Consider the following 14357-nt stretch of genomic DNA (forward strand, 5'->3'; position numbering starts at 1 on the left):
TTAATCTTTTACAAATTATTAGTAGAACATTATACAAACTTACTGATGAGAAATCAATTTTGAATATTTGTATTTTACATCAAAATATGTTGATCAGTGTTAAGGACAATGTGTGTATGTGTGTGTATACTGAATGAAGTAATACTTGTACGAAGACGAAGATGCTACTTTCAAAGGTTAGATCACAGATATGGTGTATAAAAAGAAAAAAAGGAAACATACTCAATTTATTTTAGTTCTAGTTTGAAACCTGCTAATAAACATCAACATCTGCCGCAAATAAATGAATAGGACTTCCTTTATAATGTACTTTATATTAAACATACATTACAATTACCTGATTCCGAGTATTTATATTTTGGTTTTAAGGTTTCAGGTCTGAAAAAAAACTTTAAAATTGTCCTTAGACATCTTTGATCTTGGGCATCTGTGACTCGACCACCATAGGTAATCTGTGGTGATAAAAGAAGTTTTTAATCATTCAACTAATTGTGTATTATACTGTACAAAAAAATAATCATTCATAAATGTAAACCTAAAATTTGGAAATTAACGAATATAGATTAATGTATGAAGTCTTTTATGGATGTATGTAGTTTGAAAATTGTGGTGGTATTTTATTTTAAAATGTTAAAATGCGCAATTGCATTTTAAGAAATGCGATAATAATTAAATGTGAGCCATCTGAGGTCTAATGACAAAATGATAATTTTCTCTCTTGACTCAATTTAGTTAAGGCATCATTAGAAAGATGTGCCCACTTCTGTTACTCCTTTAATCCAGCTTGGTCTCAAAGTCTGATATTGCATGTCTAGCTGCTGAGCAAAATCCATATAGAAAGTCTATAACCATTTTTGATATAATGTGCACTGTTTTGTCATTTTCGCTCCACATGAAGTGGGCATCCATGTCTGGTCAATTTCAATTACAAAATTATTAATTAAGTTGTCTCAAACTATTACAATAATTTCCTTTAAAAGTTTTCTTTTTAATTACACGTTTATAACAAAGTCATGAAAAGTCAAGAGATAAATATTTTTGGCTTAGTGTTTTAGAAAGAAACTAAAATATTTATATCTCATGCTGCGCAAATGACAATACACACAATACTCTACCTCTCCTGTTATATAGATCAGTGTCTCCCAAGGGATGTAACCATCTTTACAAAACATTTCCATGTTGAGCAATGCACACTCTCTGTCGCTATCACTAAAAATAAAAATAAAAATAGATACGACATATTTATAAGAAAAACTGTATACATAAATATTTTTTTTTCTAAAAAGATAATATTTTGAAATGAATTACTTTAGGAAAGTGAAGAAATGATCATCCAGAGAGGACTAGTGATATTCAGAAACCCTAATATAAAGAGAGAGAGAGAGAGTTGCAGAGTCAAGACAGTCTAGCACAGTGGAGTCCAGTACAAGATCAGTACAGTACAACAGTTATTCAATTAGAAATTTTGTGTTGCCAATAGTACACTATTTGGCATGTAATACATTAGACTCAATAAAGTATCAGCCTATTTGGAATCTGAGTTGCCACATTCTTGCAATTGGTGGTAGCTGTTTTGATTTCAATCAAGAAACAAAGGAGAGAGACACAACAATATCATTATTGTTAACTGTGTTAGGTTCATTATGATTTATTAAATGTTTAATTAACAGGTCCATATTGCTGCATGTTTTGATGCTGAACATTTTCTTTTTTAAAAAATAAAAGAAATATTTATACTTTATATGTGTGTTTATTATATTTGTGTGTGTGTTGAGCATTGTCTTTTTTTTTTTTTTGTTTAATATTCATGAGCCACCAATTCATTTTAGAGCTTGCATTGCCAGGATGGTCTGCACTGAACAAAAACACATTTTTTCTTCCCTAATTGCATTTTCTATTTTAAATTGAACAAATCTAGTCTACAATATATCACAGTAGCTGCTCTCATAATACAGCCTCTCATTACTTTCAAACATTGATTATCTCTTTATCTCTTTTTTTTTCTACACAGCACAGAGAATACATTTTTCTAATACATAACTTCCTTTACCAGTTGATTAATGTCTGTCAGGAGTCTTTTTTCCAAATAAGATTTAATAACAATATTATATAAGTAATCATCCAGCTTCAATTACTTCTGACTCTATACTGGTATAGTCTTTCACAATTGTTATAAGGAAAGGTCAAAAAAATTATTTTCAATATACCAGGTAGATGAATTTTCTCGAAAAAAAAAAAGGTTGTTAGACAATAATAAATGTTTAACAAAATTTTTTCCTAGTAACCTAGAGAAAAGTTTTTAGTTTTGAATATCCAGCACTAAATGAAAGTTAATATCTTAACACAGTCAGATGCCACATGCCTAATTAGCATTAATTAAGGCCAACTCTCGTCAATTTATTATTTTATATCAGCTTCATGTCATAATTAATTTAATGGGACAAGCCTTAATAAACAAGTTGATTCTTTTGGAAAAAAAAACAAACATTAATTTCTAATAATAGCAAACATTAAAAACAATAATAATAATAATAGCAAACATTAAGTTCTAATAATAGCAATAGAAACACAGAAAAAAAAAAAAGAAACCCTTATTCTCTACCCCAAAATTCTTAAGCTTTTTCTTTAGGGCCTCACTGGTTTTTTTTTCCAGCTATTTTTTAACATAAATAACTTATTTTTTTAAATAACTTCATGACACATGTGGCTGAGATTGCTTTTCTATTTCTTTTCATTGTTCATATTGTAAGGTTTTCTTTTCTGGTAGTGGTAATGGCAATAAGCACTATACTACTACAGCATTCATTTTCATGACTGACGGATTATATATATTAGGGGTGCACCGGATAGTACTTTTTGATATCCGGCCGGAGCCGGATATAACCGGATAGTACAATTAGATATTCGGCCGGAGCCGGATACCTACATGACTCAAACTACTCGTTTTACTGAAGTTTTTGCAAATCTTCTATATAACATACCTATATTCATATTATTTTGTTATTTACTTTCTTACTTTAAACTCTATCACTGATTGATAAATTAAAATGAACAGCATTTTTTTTTACAGATATGCTTATCATAAACTAATCTTTGTAACATGAGATGGTGTGTGCGTATGTATTGTAAAGTAGAATGTGGGATAACTCATGCAGAATATATAAACATATATGTAACTAATGTAAATCTTTCAAAGGTAAAGTTCACTCTTGGTTTTATAGCGTAAATCTTTCTTAAGTACAATCTAAGTTGTATAGTGGGTAGATGTTTGTGTTCATGTATTTGACACCATCAACTTGTCATTAGGCTCGTGTTTTAAAGGCCACAAACCGCTTCTGGTTTGTATCTAATACAGATAATGGCTTAGTAAATATCTTAAGTACAGCAAATTTGCAGCCGTATGCTGGCCATTAAATTTTGTACAATGCAAAACATAGCTGCTTCGGTCAAATGACTCATTCAACCAATGGGCAGTTAAACCAAAATATGATTCGGTGGTATTATCAGCTGTCCAAGTGACCGTTGAGAAAGCGATGCTTTTAGCATCAGATAGCATTTCACGAAGCTTTGAGGAAATATTGTCGTAGATATCTGGAATAACACGTTCTGTAAAATATTTGCGACTAGGCACAGTGTATCTTTTCTCCAGTACTTTTAAAAGTCCAATAAATCCAGGCTTCTCAACTACTTGGTAAGGTTCCATGTTAGTTGCAATCATCTTTGCTATGGCCAAGTGAATGCGTTTAGCATTATCACTATTAATATCCCACAATTTAGCTTTGTCTAAGACCTCTTTAATCCCTGGTTGCTGCTTGTGTGTGAGGCTTGACGAATCACTGGAGCTCGTAGACGTACTGGCACAGGCAGTGATATTATTTGATGCTGATTTCAATGCAGTCATTTCGTTGAATAAGTCTGGGTGTTTCGAGCGTAGATGACTAATCATAGTGGTGGTTGAGAAGTCTTTAGGTTTGCCTGGTTTACCACGTGACATTACTATTTTACAAGCATTGCAAACTGCTTTAGAGTAGTCCATTGTTTTGACATTAAAGTAACGCCATATAAGTGATGACTTTTTATCAGCCATTATTATTACTATTTAATTTACTAAATGCCCTTGCAAGCCACTTTTATACCCGTGGCTTGTGTAACAAAATACATGTAGGGATGTGTCCTGTAGTTCAGCGCCCTAATTGACATTTCTCTCCAAGTAAACAAACTTAGTGTCATCATCTAGTGACCTCTAGACAGTGTCAATATGTCTTAACAATTTGGTTTGTGGACCAGACCCTTGATTGACAACCTATCTCATAATAAACAAACTCATACCAGATTAACCTTATAGAGATTTGGCTTGTAGTCCCGCCCCTAATAAAAAATCTACTCCAAGTAAACAAACTCAGTTTCCTCATAAGATGTGACCTCTAGAAAGTGTCAACACGTTGACATCTGGCTTAATGTGGTCAGCTGCCTATCCGTGAACTCAATGTTATGGACTAAACAAACAAAAGGAGGTGGGGGTGCTCATCTCTACCTCTGGAGATATACTCGCACATCTAGACAGATTATCAGCGTGACGTAGTTAAGGAATATTACGTGTTTACAAGACCACTCAAAGGTCAAGACAAGCTTTTAAAATGTGCCAGACATCGCTGCTACGTATGTAATACGAATTTATAATGTAAAGTCTAGTCCACCCCCCCCCCAATAACAAATCTAGTTCCCTCGTGTGACCTCTAGAGAGTGCTTACGTCCATCGTATCTGACTTGGGGTCACCTGTCAATCAATGAACTCAATGTGATGGGCTAAACAAATAAAAGGGGAAGGGAGTTGTTCATCTAGAAATATACCTGGTTACATTAGAGGTGTGGCTCTTGTAGTCCAGCCCCCCCCCCTAATAAAGATTAACTACTAAGTAAACAAACTCAGTTCCCTCGAAAGGTGTGACCACTAGAGAGTGTCAATACGCTGACATTAAACCTACGTCCATCGTATTTAACTTGTGGTTACCCACCCATAAAAAACTCAATGTGATGGACTAAACAAATAAAAGGGGGTGGGAGTTGTTCATCTCTACCTCTGGAGATATACCCGCACAGCTAGACAGACGTCTGGTCAGCATGACGTAGTCAAGGAATGTAGCATTTTAACATGTTAACTAACTTACTCAAAGGTCAAGACAAATTGAAAAAAGTGCCAGCCATTGCTGCTCTGTATGTAAAGCGCATTTATGATGTAAAGTTTCATCTCTATTTATATTAAGTTATTAACACGCCTTGTCTTTATAATAAACAAAGTTTGGTGCATATTCATAATGGCTCTATTTTTAAGCACATTATTTTGTTTTAATATAAACATTAATACATTCTACAACAAACATTAATGGAACGAGGTCCACTTTATGCATATTAAATAGGTGTATTTTTTACTATCCGGTTTACTATCCGGTAGTGATATCCGACCGGAGCCGAATAGCACCGGATAGTAAAAAATGCCGGATATTCGGCAGAAGCCGGAGCCGGAGGGACTATCCGGTGCACCCCTAATATATATATATATATATATTACTATGAATAAAGAGAGGACAAAAGCAATTAAGAAAACTACATGACAAATGTAGAGAGTATAGATTCCCTATTCATCATGAACTGCCAGGTTTCTTTTATCCACTTAGTTTGCAATCTTAGGTACCTAACCCTGATTAAGTGTTGCCTGAAAAAGTATTTTGAGCACTAGTGCTAGCTCGTGGCTTAGTTCTTTAAATTAAGCTAATATGAGTTTTCTTTGCCTCAGCTCTTTTCTTCTGACCCACACATAAGTCAGCTCTGCAAAGATCTCTATCTGCAGCTGTGCAGATTAGACCAGATCTGACCATATTTGACAACAGAGTCAACAAAAAAAAGTTAGCTGTGATATTCATACTCTCCTGCCTTGACTACTGCAATCCTGTGCTAGCAGGTAGGTATACAGGACAACATCATCATTCAGCTAGAGCAGGGGTTCTCAACCTGTGGGTCGTGACCCCCTTGGGGGTCGATTGACAATTTGCCAGGGGTCGCCTAAGACCATCGAAAATATAGATTGTTTTTTTCTATTCTTCTATTGCTGTGTGTGTGTGTGTTAGGGGGTCGCGTCAGAGTGGGGGATTCTAAAAGGGGTCGCCGACCTTAAAAGGTTGAGAACTGCTGAGCTAGAGCAAATTCAGGACAATGCTGCAGGAATGGTCCTATGAAAAACAAAGAAGTGATTCTGCTACTGCTCTCTTGTGTACACTCCATTGGCTTCCTAAGAATGCAAGAATCGACTACAAAGCTAAGAACGCCCTTTTACTTGAGTGAACTGATCACTCCATATGTCCCTCGGAGAGCCCTGCAGTCCATGGACTCAATGTGACATGTTTCTCACTCAAAAGTTACAGTTTGTGGGCCTTTTCAGTGCTTGTCTAAAGGTTTCGAACTCCCTCCCTATTGATCTCAGACAAACAGCTTGCTTCACTACTACATTCAAGAAGAACATTAAGACCTATCTGTTCAAAACTTTTTTTTTTTAGATTAATGGGTCATTTTAACACTTGAGTTTATGTCTGTTATGTTATAGCTTTAATAATATCTAAAAAAAAAAAAATTGAATGGGTCCTTACACTAATAGATAATATTCCAGTTCTAGTCTTAACATGACTCTTACTGTAATATTCCAGTTCTACAGTCTTAACATGACTCTTACTGTAATATTCCAGTTCTACAGTCTTAACATGACTCTTACTGTAATATTCCAGTTCTACAGTCTTAACATGACTCTTACTGTAATATTCCAGTTCTACAGTCTTAACATGACTCTTACTGTAATATTCCAGTTCTACAGTCTTAACATGACTCTTACTGTAATATTCCAGTTCTACAGTCTTAACATGACTCTTACTGTAATATTCCAGTTCTACAGTCTTTACATGATTCTTACTGCTATATTCCGATTCTACAGTCTTAACATGACTCTTACTGTTATATTCCAGCCTAATGGTCCAAATTTTTTCCTCTCAAGAATAACAGCATGAAAAAAACAAATGCCGAAAATGATCTTCCTCCAGTCCATTCCCAGAGCTGTTATTAAAAAATGTTTAATTTATATAGAAACAATAACACAAGTTAAGTCAGTCATTATTATTACTAATCTTTAAAATATCTTTTTTTTGTCATTTTTAAATTAAAAAATCAATCAACCTACACTATAATAACAAATATAACAAATATGGAAAAGCTCCAGACCTTTGTTAACAGATGCCTACGCCGCATATTAGGAATTAGGTGGCCAGAAAAGATAACTACTATCGATTTGTGGGAGAGAACTAGACAAAAGCCCATAGCCCAAGACATCACAAAACGAAAATAGAGCTGGATAGGACACATCCTGTGAAAACCAGCTACCAATGTTGCAAGGCAGGCACTTGACTGGAACCCACAAGGAAAGAGGAAAGTGGGCAGACCCAAGCAAACCTGGAAGAGGTCAGTCATCAGTGAAGCTGAGGGTACTGGAATGACATGGCAGCAGATTAAGAAAGCTGCTCAGAACCAAGTTCAGTGGAGAGGTGTGGCTGCGGCCCTATGCTCCCCTGGGAGTGCACAGGATTAAACCAACACTATAATAATCCATACACAATACATAGTGTAAATAACATTATTACTATTAACACAGAGGACTACATTATCATCTCTCAATACTATCATAGTGTTGGAATTTATTGTTAATTATTAAACAATTTTCTAACAAAAACAAAAAAGTCTTACGGTGGTCTTCAAAAAATGAAGTTGACATATCTATGAATGCCCTTCTTAGATTGGCTCTAATGCCCTTAGGTGGCTCATTAGTGACTTTGACACTATTCTGAAGAACACTGACAGGGAAATGTTTGGCAGGCATTGAAGACAGATAGAGTCTAAAGTTACTGTGTAAAAGTGAACTGGTCTCCTGGATATTTTTTATAATGTCTTCCATGGCATTCATCCATGAAGCGGCTAAATGGCAATTCTAAAAAGAATTTTTCAGTTAAATTTAAACTAAATGTTTTGGTTTAAATAACTTTTTAAAGCAAAAAATGTTAAGTCTTTTAAAATTAATACAATCAAATTTTTAATTAATATATTTATAAATCTGGGGAAAAAAAATCTATGTTTATACAAAAATAACAAACATTGGTTTCTGTTTAGTCAATGGCTAGGAGAGATTATAATATAACAGTTACCTATATACTTTTTAAAAATGACGATTGGAAAGGTCTAAGAAAAACAAAATGCTAGCTTCTGTTCCTTACCTGTACAAAAACCCATTCACCAAATTTGGTTGCATTCTTGATCATTTTATCCGCCACTGGACCTTGACCTTGGCCAAGTGAAATTGATTTCACACTATAAGTGAATAGTCAAAATAAGGAATCAAACCTACAAATTACTTTCTAAATGTGATGAGGATTTAATAAAAAAAACCACAATGTAATTAAGCAATAACTAATCATCCATAAATAAAATTTAGGAAATGTCATGTCTTTCGTTAGCTCTAATAATAACATAATAATTAAATTTCCCTCAGGAGAAATTCAGAGAGAGACAGACCCCTTTACATTGTTTTCGTTGATCTTACTAAAGCCTTTGATATGGTCAGCAGAAGTGGCCTTTTCAAACTCCTAAGGATAATAGTTATTGTAAAGAAAAACACTTTTTTTCTCTTGCCTCCTTTTAGGAACATAATAATACAAGAGTCGAAATACACTGAATGACTACACAACACACATCTCTAATATTTGCTGAACACATTCTTATGGAAAGTTACAAGCACACGTTAACATAACAACAACAACTGATACATTAAATCATTTTCATAACATTCACCCCATACCCCCTCCGGTTCAAATTGTGCCTAGGATTTACAAGGAAAGAACTAAACTAACCATACACCAAAATAATTGTTATCTTGTTCATTTTCTTTATTTCCAACAGTTATTGTATAAACTTTATGTCCATTGCTTACATAGATTGATAAATCATTATGTAAAATGGGAATACCCACTAGAGAAAGTGAAATAAAAAACTTTATTTTTGTCACAAGGCACTATTGTTTTGTTATTGTCACAAGCACTACAATTTTTGTGTGAAAGATGCCAAGTCACTTAATTGTTCCTAGTTGGAGGCTCAAATTTACACTCTTGAATTTAAAGGTTTATGTCTGCATCTTCTGCCTGTTGTTCCTTATGTCTGTATCTTCAAGGTGTTTTTCTTATGTCTGCATTTTCTGCTAATTGTTTCTTGTCTTAATCTTCATGCTTGTTTCTTTTGTCTGCAAGCTTGCTGGTTGTTTGTTAAGTCTGAATTTTTGTGGGCGTCTCCTTAATCTGCATCTTCTGCTTTTGTTTTTTTTTTATGTTTGCACTTTTGTGGTTGTTTTTTCATCAGGTAACTGGCTTGATCAATAAAATGCCTTTCAACCTCATGAATATTATCATCATAAGGTTCAACAAAAGCTGTTGCATTTTTGGTGCAAAGATAGCAACTATCTGCTCTTAATTTTACGATCTTCATTTGGTCCATGTGTTCAGCTTTTTAAGATAGTAATAGAGCTTCGTGAGTTTGTGGTCAGGAAATCCTGATATGAAGCTAAGAACTAACCAACCCAATAAATGTGACTGGACTTGCCATCTGAGTCTAATTCAGTAACACTGGAACTAAAGTACAGAGAGCTGTACACAGTATACATTAATGATTTCAACGACAGATTTTTATTATAGGTTCATCCAAATGTGTTCAGACTAATGTGAATTCTTTATGACCATAAGAAATATAGGGTTTATTTTGATTGTTCATCGCTTTATGTGTATTGGCTCACCAGGCTATATACTATTACAGAAAATGTGTTTGGCTAGCATTACAGAGTAAACAGAAGGGGTAGCAAGAGACTCTTGGGCACAGGATTAAAACAATGAATCTAGAATGACAAAACTAAATTTAGTCATCCTGTACGGAGGCCCCATCAGTTTCTTTATCAAATTGCAATATACTGCAGACAATTTAAAAATTATAATCACAGAATTAATGGGAAATAAAAGTAAGAATTCAAAACATTAAAACACATTTTGTTTTTAAGAGATTGGTAATGAGCCTGGGCTCACGGAACCCATTTGTGCCATGGTTACTATGCCACAAACTGTAAAATATTTTGTATAATTTAGAACCACAATAAAACAATTTAATATATGACAAGTGATTAAGGCATATTTCTCATTCTAAATGCTAGGACAAATTCTTAAAAGTGCTATTTATTTCCTATGCCTGAAATGGGTTGCCTGAATCAGCCAGAAAAACAATGCCTTTGCAGAGTTAAGTCTCTCATTATTATGTACAAATAGATTAAAGAGACAGATTTCAAAGAATGAAATGATCTTTATTGAAGATATGTCCTAATTATTAAGATATGTAGCCTTCAGTTTGATTGAGACTGATTGTTTTAATATTTTTTTATATGGGTAATGCATTTTGTTATCGTTATCATTACCTCAGGGCCTTCATCCAGTCTTATCCATACAGGTGTTTTATCCAAATCATAATGGATGTAACGGAAGTCTTCAAATGTGTCACTCATCTCGCAGGCCATTTTCCAAACATTTAATGGAAGCCACGTTGTGTTTTCTGGTTTGGGGACATTTTGCTGTAGAAAATGTAATGGCTTTTAATTACAATAAAAGAAAAAAAGTTTTTATTTTGATAGAAGTTGTGTGTTCTATAATTGTTTAACCTTCCTCTTTCAATGAGATTCTAAATAATCCATAAATATGTCAAGTTGTCAGTGGTGACAAAGTGTGTTGATTCTCAATGGTTATATAAATTTAAACTCTCAAATCTAATTGATTTGAATAAGCTACAATCTTTAAGATGTACAGAAAATTCTGTGGCATTCAGCATTTTACATCTCTTGAAACTTATAATCTTCCCTTTTTAACTTCTCTTCTGCATAAAGAGGCTAATCATTGATACACAGCCGAGGTCACAGAAAATCACTACTCCATACAAGTGTACTATTATTTAAAACTTTTTATTCCTAATGTATATAATAAAATGATAACATATTTATATATCTCTAGGATCTCTAGAAAGTCATTTCATTTCTGTGAAGGCATTTCCTAAAATAAATGAAGTTGAAATAAGAGAAGAAGACAAATAATAATCAAAATGTCTAGTACCTTCTCTATACCTCCAATAGGTCCACGGAGAAAAAAATTCCACTCCAAGGGAGTTATTTCCCCTTCAGTTTTCATAATCTCTGAGCAAAGCAAAAATGAAAATACAAGCTTGTGTTTTTCAAAGAGACCTCTGAAAGAAAATCAAAGCAATCACTAGAGGAATATCTCATTTCACATGTCACATTAATCTGTAAGTAAGATCAAAGTTAATTTAGTTAATGAATTCTTTAAGATTTACAATATAATTAATGGGTACTTGACATTAGCTAAGGAAAGGCTAGCTTCATAACACCCTTGTTAACTAACCATCAGTAATAGAAACAGATGACCTTTGCATCATCTGCATCTGAGGGATGTGAAAGGGGACCAAGCATACCACAAAATAAAGCATGACCACAAAACAAGATATACTAGAGGCACTATGAGATACATTTAAAATAAAGCATGACCCACAAAACCATATACTAGAGGCACTATGAGATATATTTGATTATTTTATGGCCTCCTTCAGTCATGAAACAACTATTGGTCTCATGTAATTGAGATGAATACATAGGCTATGATTGGAACCATGTCACACACGCAGCAGTCCTCCCCCCCCCCCTCCCCTTGCAACCAGCTGATCTATCCAAATGAAGGTTAATGCCAATAAAGTTAAGGAGTAAATTTTATCAGCATCCCAGACTCTGCCAGGGTGTAGCACTGTAAGCTGCCCAAGGGTCACTGGCTCTTGATTTTTCTTCAGGGTTGACTCCTGAAAACTTTCCCCATGTTTGGATATAGCTGCAATGAGTAGAGATTTGAATTAGAGTTTTCCTTCTCCTAGGTGGGTAGCCAGCAAGCTAAGGAGCCCCTTCCTGCCTGAAGATTACTTGTTAAAGCACCAGTGCTCTTCTTTACAGATAACAGTTCAAGCCGGATCCAATATCTGAGTTGGACTAGTTATCAGAGGCTATTTGAGACGCATGACATTGGAAGCATTTTATAGGCAGTGGAGTGCTTTTTTTTGCATTACACCAATTCCAGTAATGTCAATATTACTGAAACCATGAGACACAATGCAGGTAACAATACAAGAATTACCTAGAAACATTCTTGTAAATACATACTGTAGTCTCTTCTAAGCAAATGTCCAGTCGTGTTTGAAGGTCATCAGACTTCTCACTGGTTGAGATTGTATTGTTAAATAGCTGAATAAAATTTTAAAATAATAAAATGGTTAAGATGTTTCTGACTAAATCCTAAGCATTTGAAACATTGGAAAAATAAAGGCTAAAATTCAAATTAAACTCAGACATGATTGCCTAACTTTGGACTGGACCAATTTTCCTTTCAGACAATCAGATGATGGGGAGGGAGATTTTTTTTTTTTTTTAAATTTTATTAGTAATGTGGGTGTAGGGGAGAAAACTACTCTATTCTAGCATCATTTCATTTTTCAAATTTGTTTCAGATTTTCTAAAAAATACACCAAACTAATTTCTACTTCATACTCATACAGATGGCTCCTCGGTCCTTTTGACTACTGCCTAGTCCTGTTTTCGAACCCTACCAATTTATTACAGAGGCACAGATGACAAAAATGTTGACACCTTGTAATTCATTCTTTTAATCACAAAGAAACAATGGATTTTACAGAAGAATCCCATCTAGCCTTGTCAAGAACCATAGCTGCAGTGCTAAAATTTGTTGCAGGTTGGCGTCATTATCATCTAATATACCGTCTTTGTCATCTAATATACCATCTAGCAAAGCATTCATGGATAATAAAGATTATTATTATAATCGGTTTACAGGGGTAATGTTTAAAGTGGTTCTGCCCATCAGCAACACAATACACAAAGAAGCTAAACATTTTATAATGAATTTTCTAAATTAGTTAATAATGACACTGTATTTCAAACTTTAACTGTAAATAATGGATATTTTGGATAAAACATATATTGATTGTCAAAGAATATGAGAAACACATGTGCTTATACATGAGTAAATTATCTGTTTTTTATTGTTATGACTATCTATCTGGCTGCCTTGAAACACTGGACTCAGATTGCCTGGTACTTTATCAACTCTAATAAACTAAGTCAAATACTGTACAGTTGGAAGTTTGAAAGGCTGCACAAGCACTTCACTTTAAAGAACCTTACAAAAAGGTACTGCTCTACTTAATTGAATCATACTAGACTATCTGTTTTGTCCAGAACTGAACTGAACCTGGACTCTACCAGATTATCTTGACTCTGCCACCTCTTCTCTTTATAAAGGTCCCCTGAAGGCCTACTAGGAAATGACAGAATGTCCCCAGCCCTTTTTAGACAAATCACATGACCACATCATAACCTATTTTCAAGTAGAGTGTTCCTGAAGGGCCGTCCCTCGTCCCTGTTCACTGCTAGCAGTAAGCTGGCTTCTGTCACCTGTGTGAGCTTGTCATATGCACATCTAACCTTACCCATATCAATAAGTTCATATACAACAATATCCTTTTTAAATACTTGCAAAATGTATATAAAGTAAATATGGGTAAAGTTTAAAAATTTATATTTATACATGGGCCCACTACAATTTGAAAGAGATCAACTTTGGGTACTAAGATCAATACTTATTGGTTTAAGAATGTAAAGTACATATACTAATGTGATGATTTATTTGCTAATCCATTCCTTTACCTGTTTAAAATACTTGAGAGAGAATTGATACATGGGATCTACTTCCCCCATGTCAGACACCACAAAGTACATAACCGAACCCCTCTCAGCAACACAGCGATACTTCTCCCAGGCCACACTGATCTTTTCTTCTGTTGTCTCGGATTCAGCAAGTCTTTGTTTGATAACTGCTGAGGTGACCTGTCAAGAAACAATTCAATGTAAGTCTTTGATAACTGCTGAGGTGACCTGTCAAGAAACCATTCAATATTTTTCTTTAAGTTGATCAGAAATAAAAACTAGTTAATACCTGTCTGCTATACATTTTACATCTGAACTTATTTCAACAAGTGTATCTAGACTGTTACTTGATGTTTTTACTTTAAATTGGCAACTAAAAAACAATTTTTTCCCAATAGCTGTAAAATTTATTGGTAGACACCCTCATGATATAATTTTCTGGTAATATTGTCAGACCCATTTTAAT

General features: G+C 34.2%; 1 pseudogene; it reads right to left on the reverse strand.

Annotated features, from left to right (window-relative positions):
* The window catches only part of LOC106071576 (dynein axonemal heavy chain 6-like), an 85506-nt pseudogene that overhangs the window by 18510 nt on the left and 52639 nt on the right, over window positions 1-14357 (reverse strand).

Source organism: Biomphalaria glabrata, chromosome 13 (genome assembly GCF_947242115.1).
Source record: "Biomphalaria glabrata chromosome 13, xgBioGlab47.1, whole genome shotgun sequence".
Taxonomy (NCBI): Eukaryota; Metazoa; Mollusca; class Gastropoda; family Planorbidae; genus Biomphalaria; species Biomphalaria glabrata.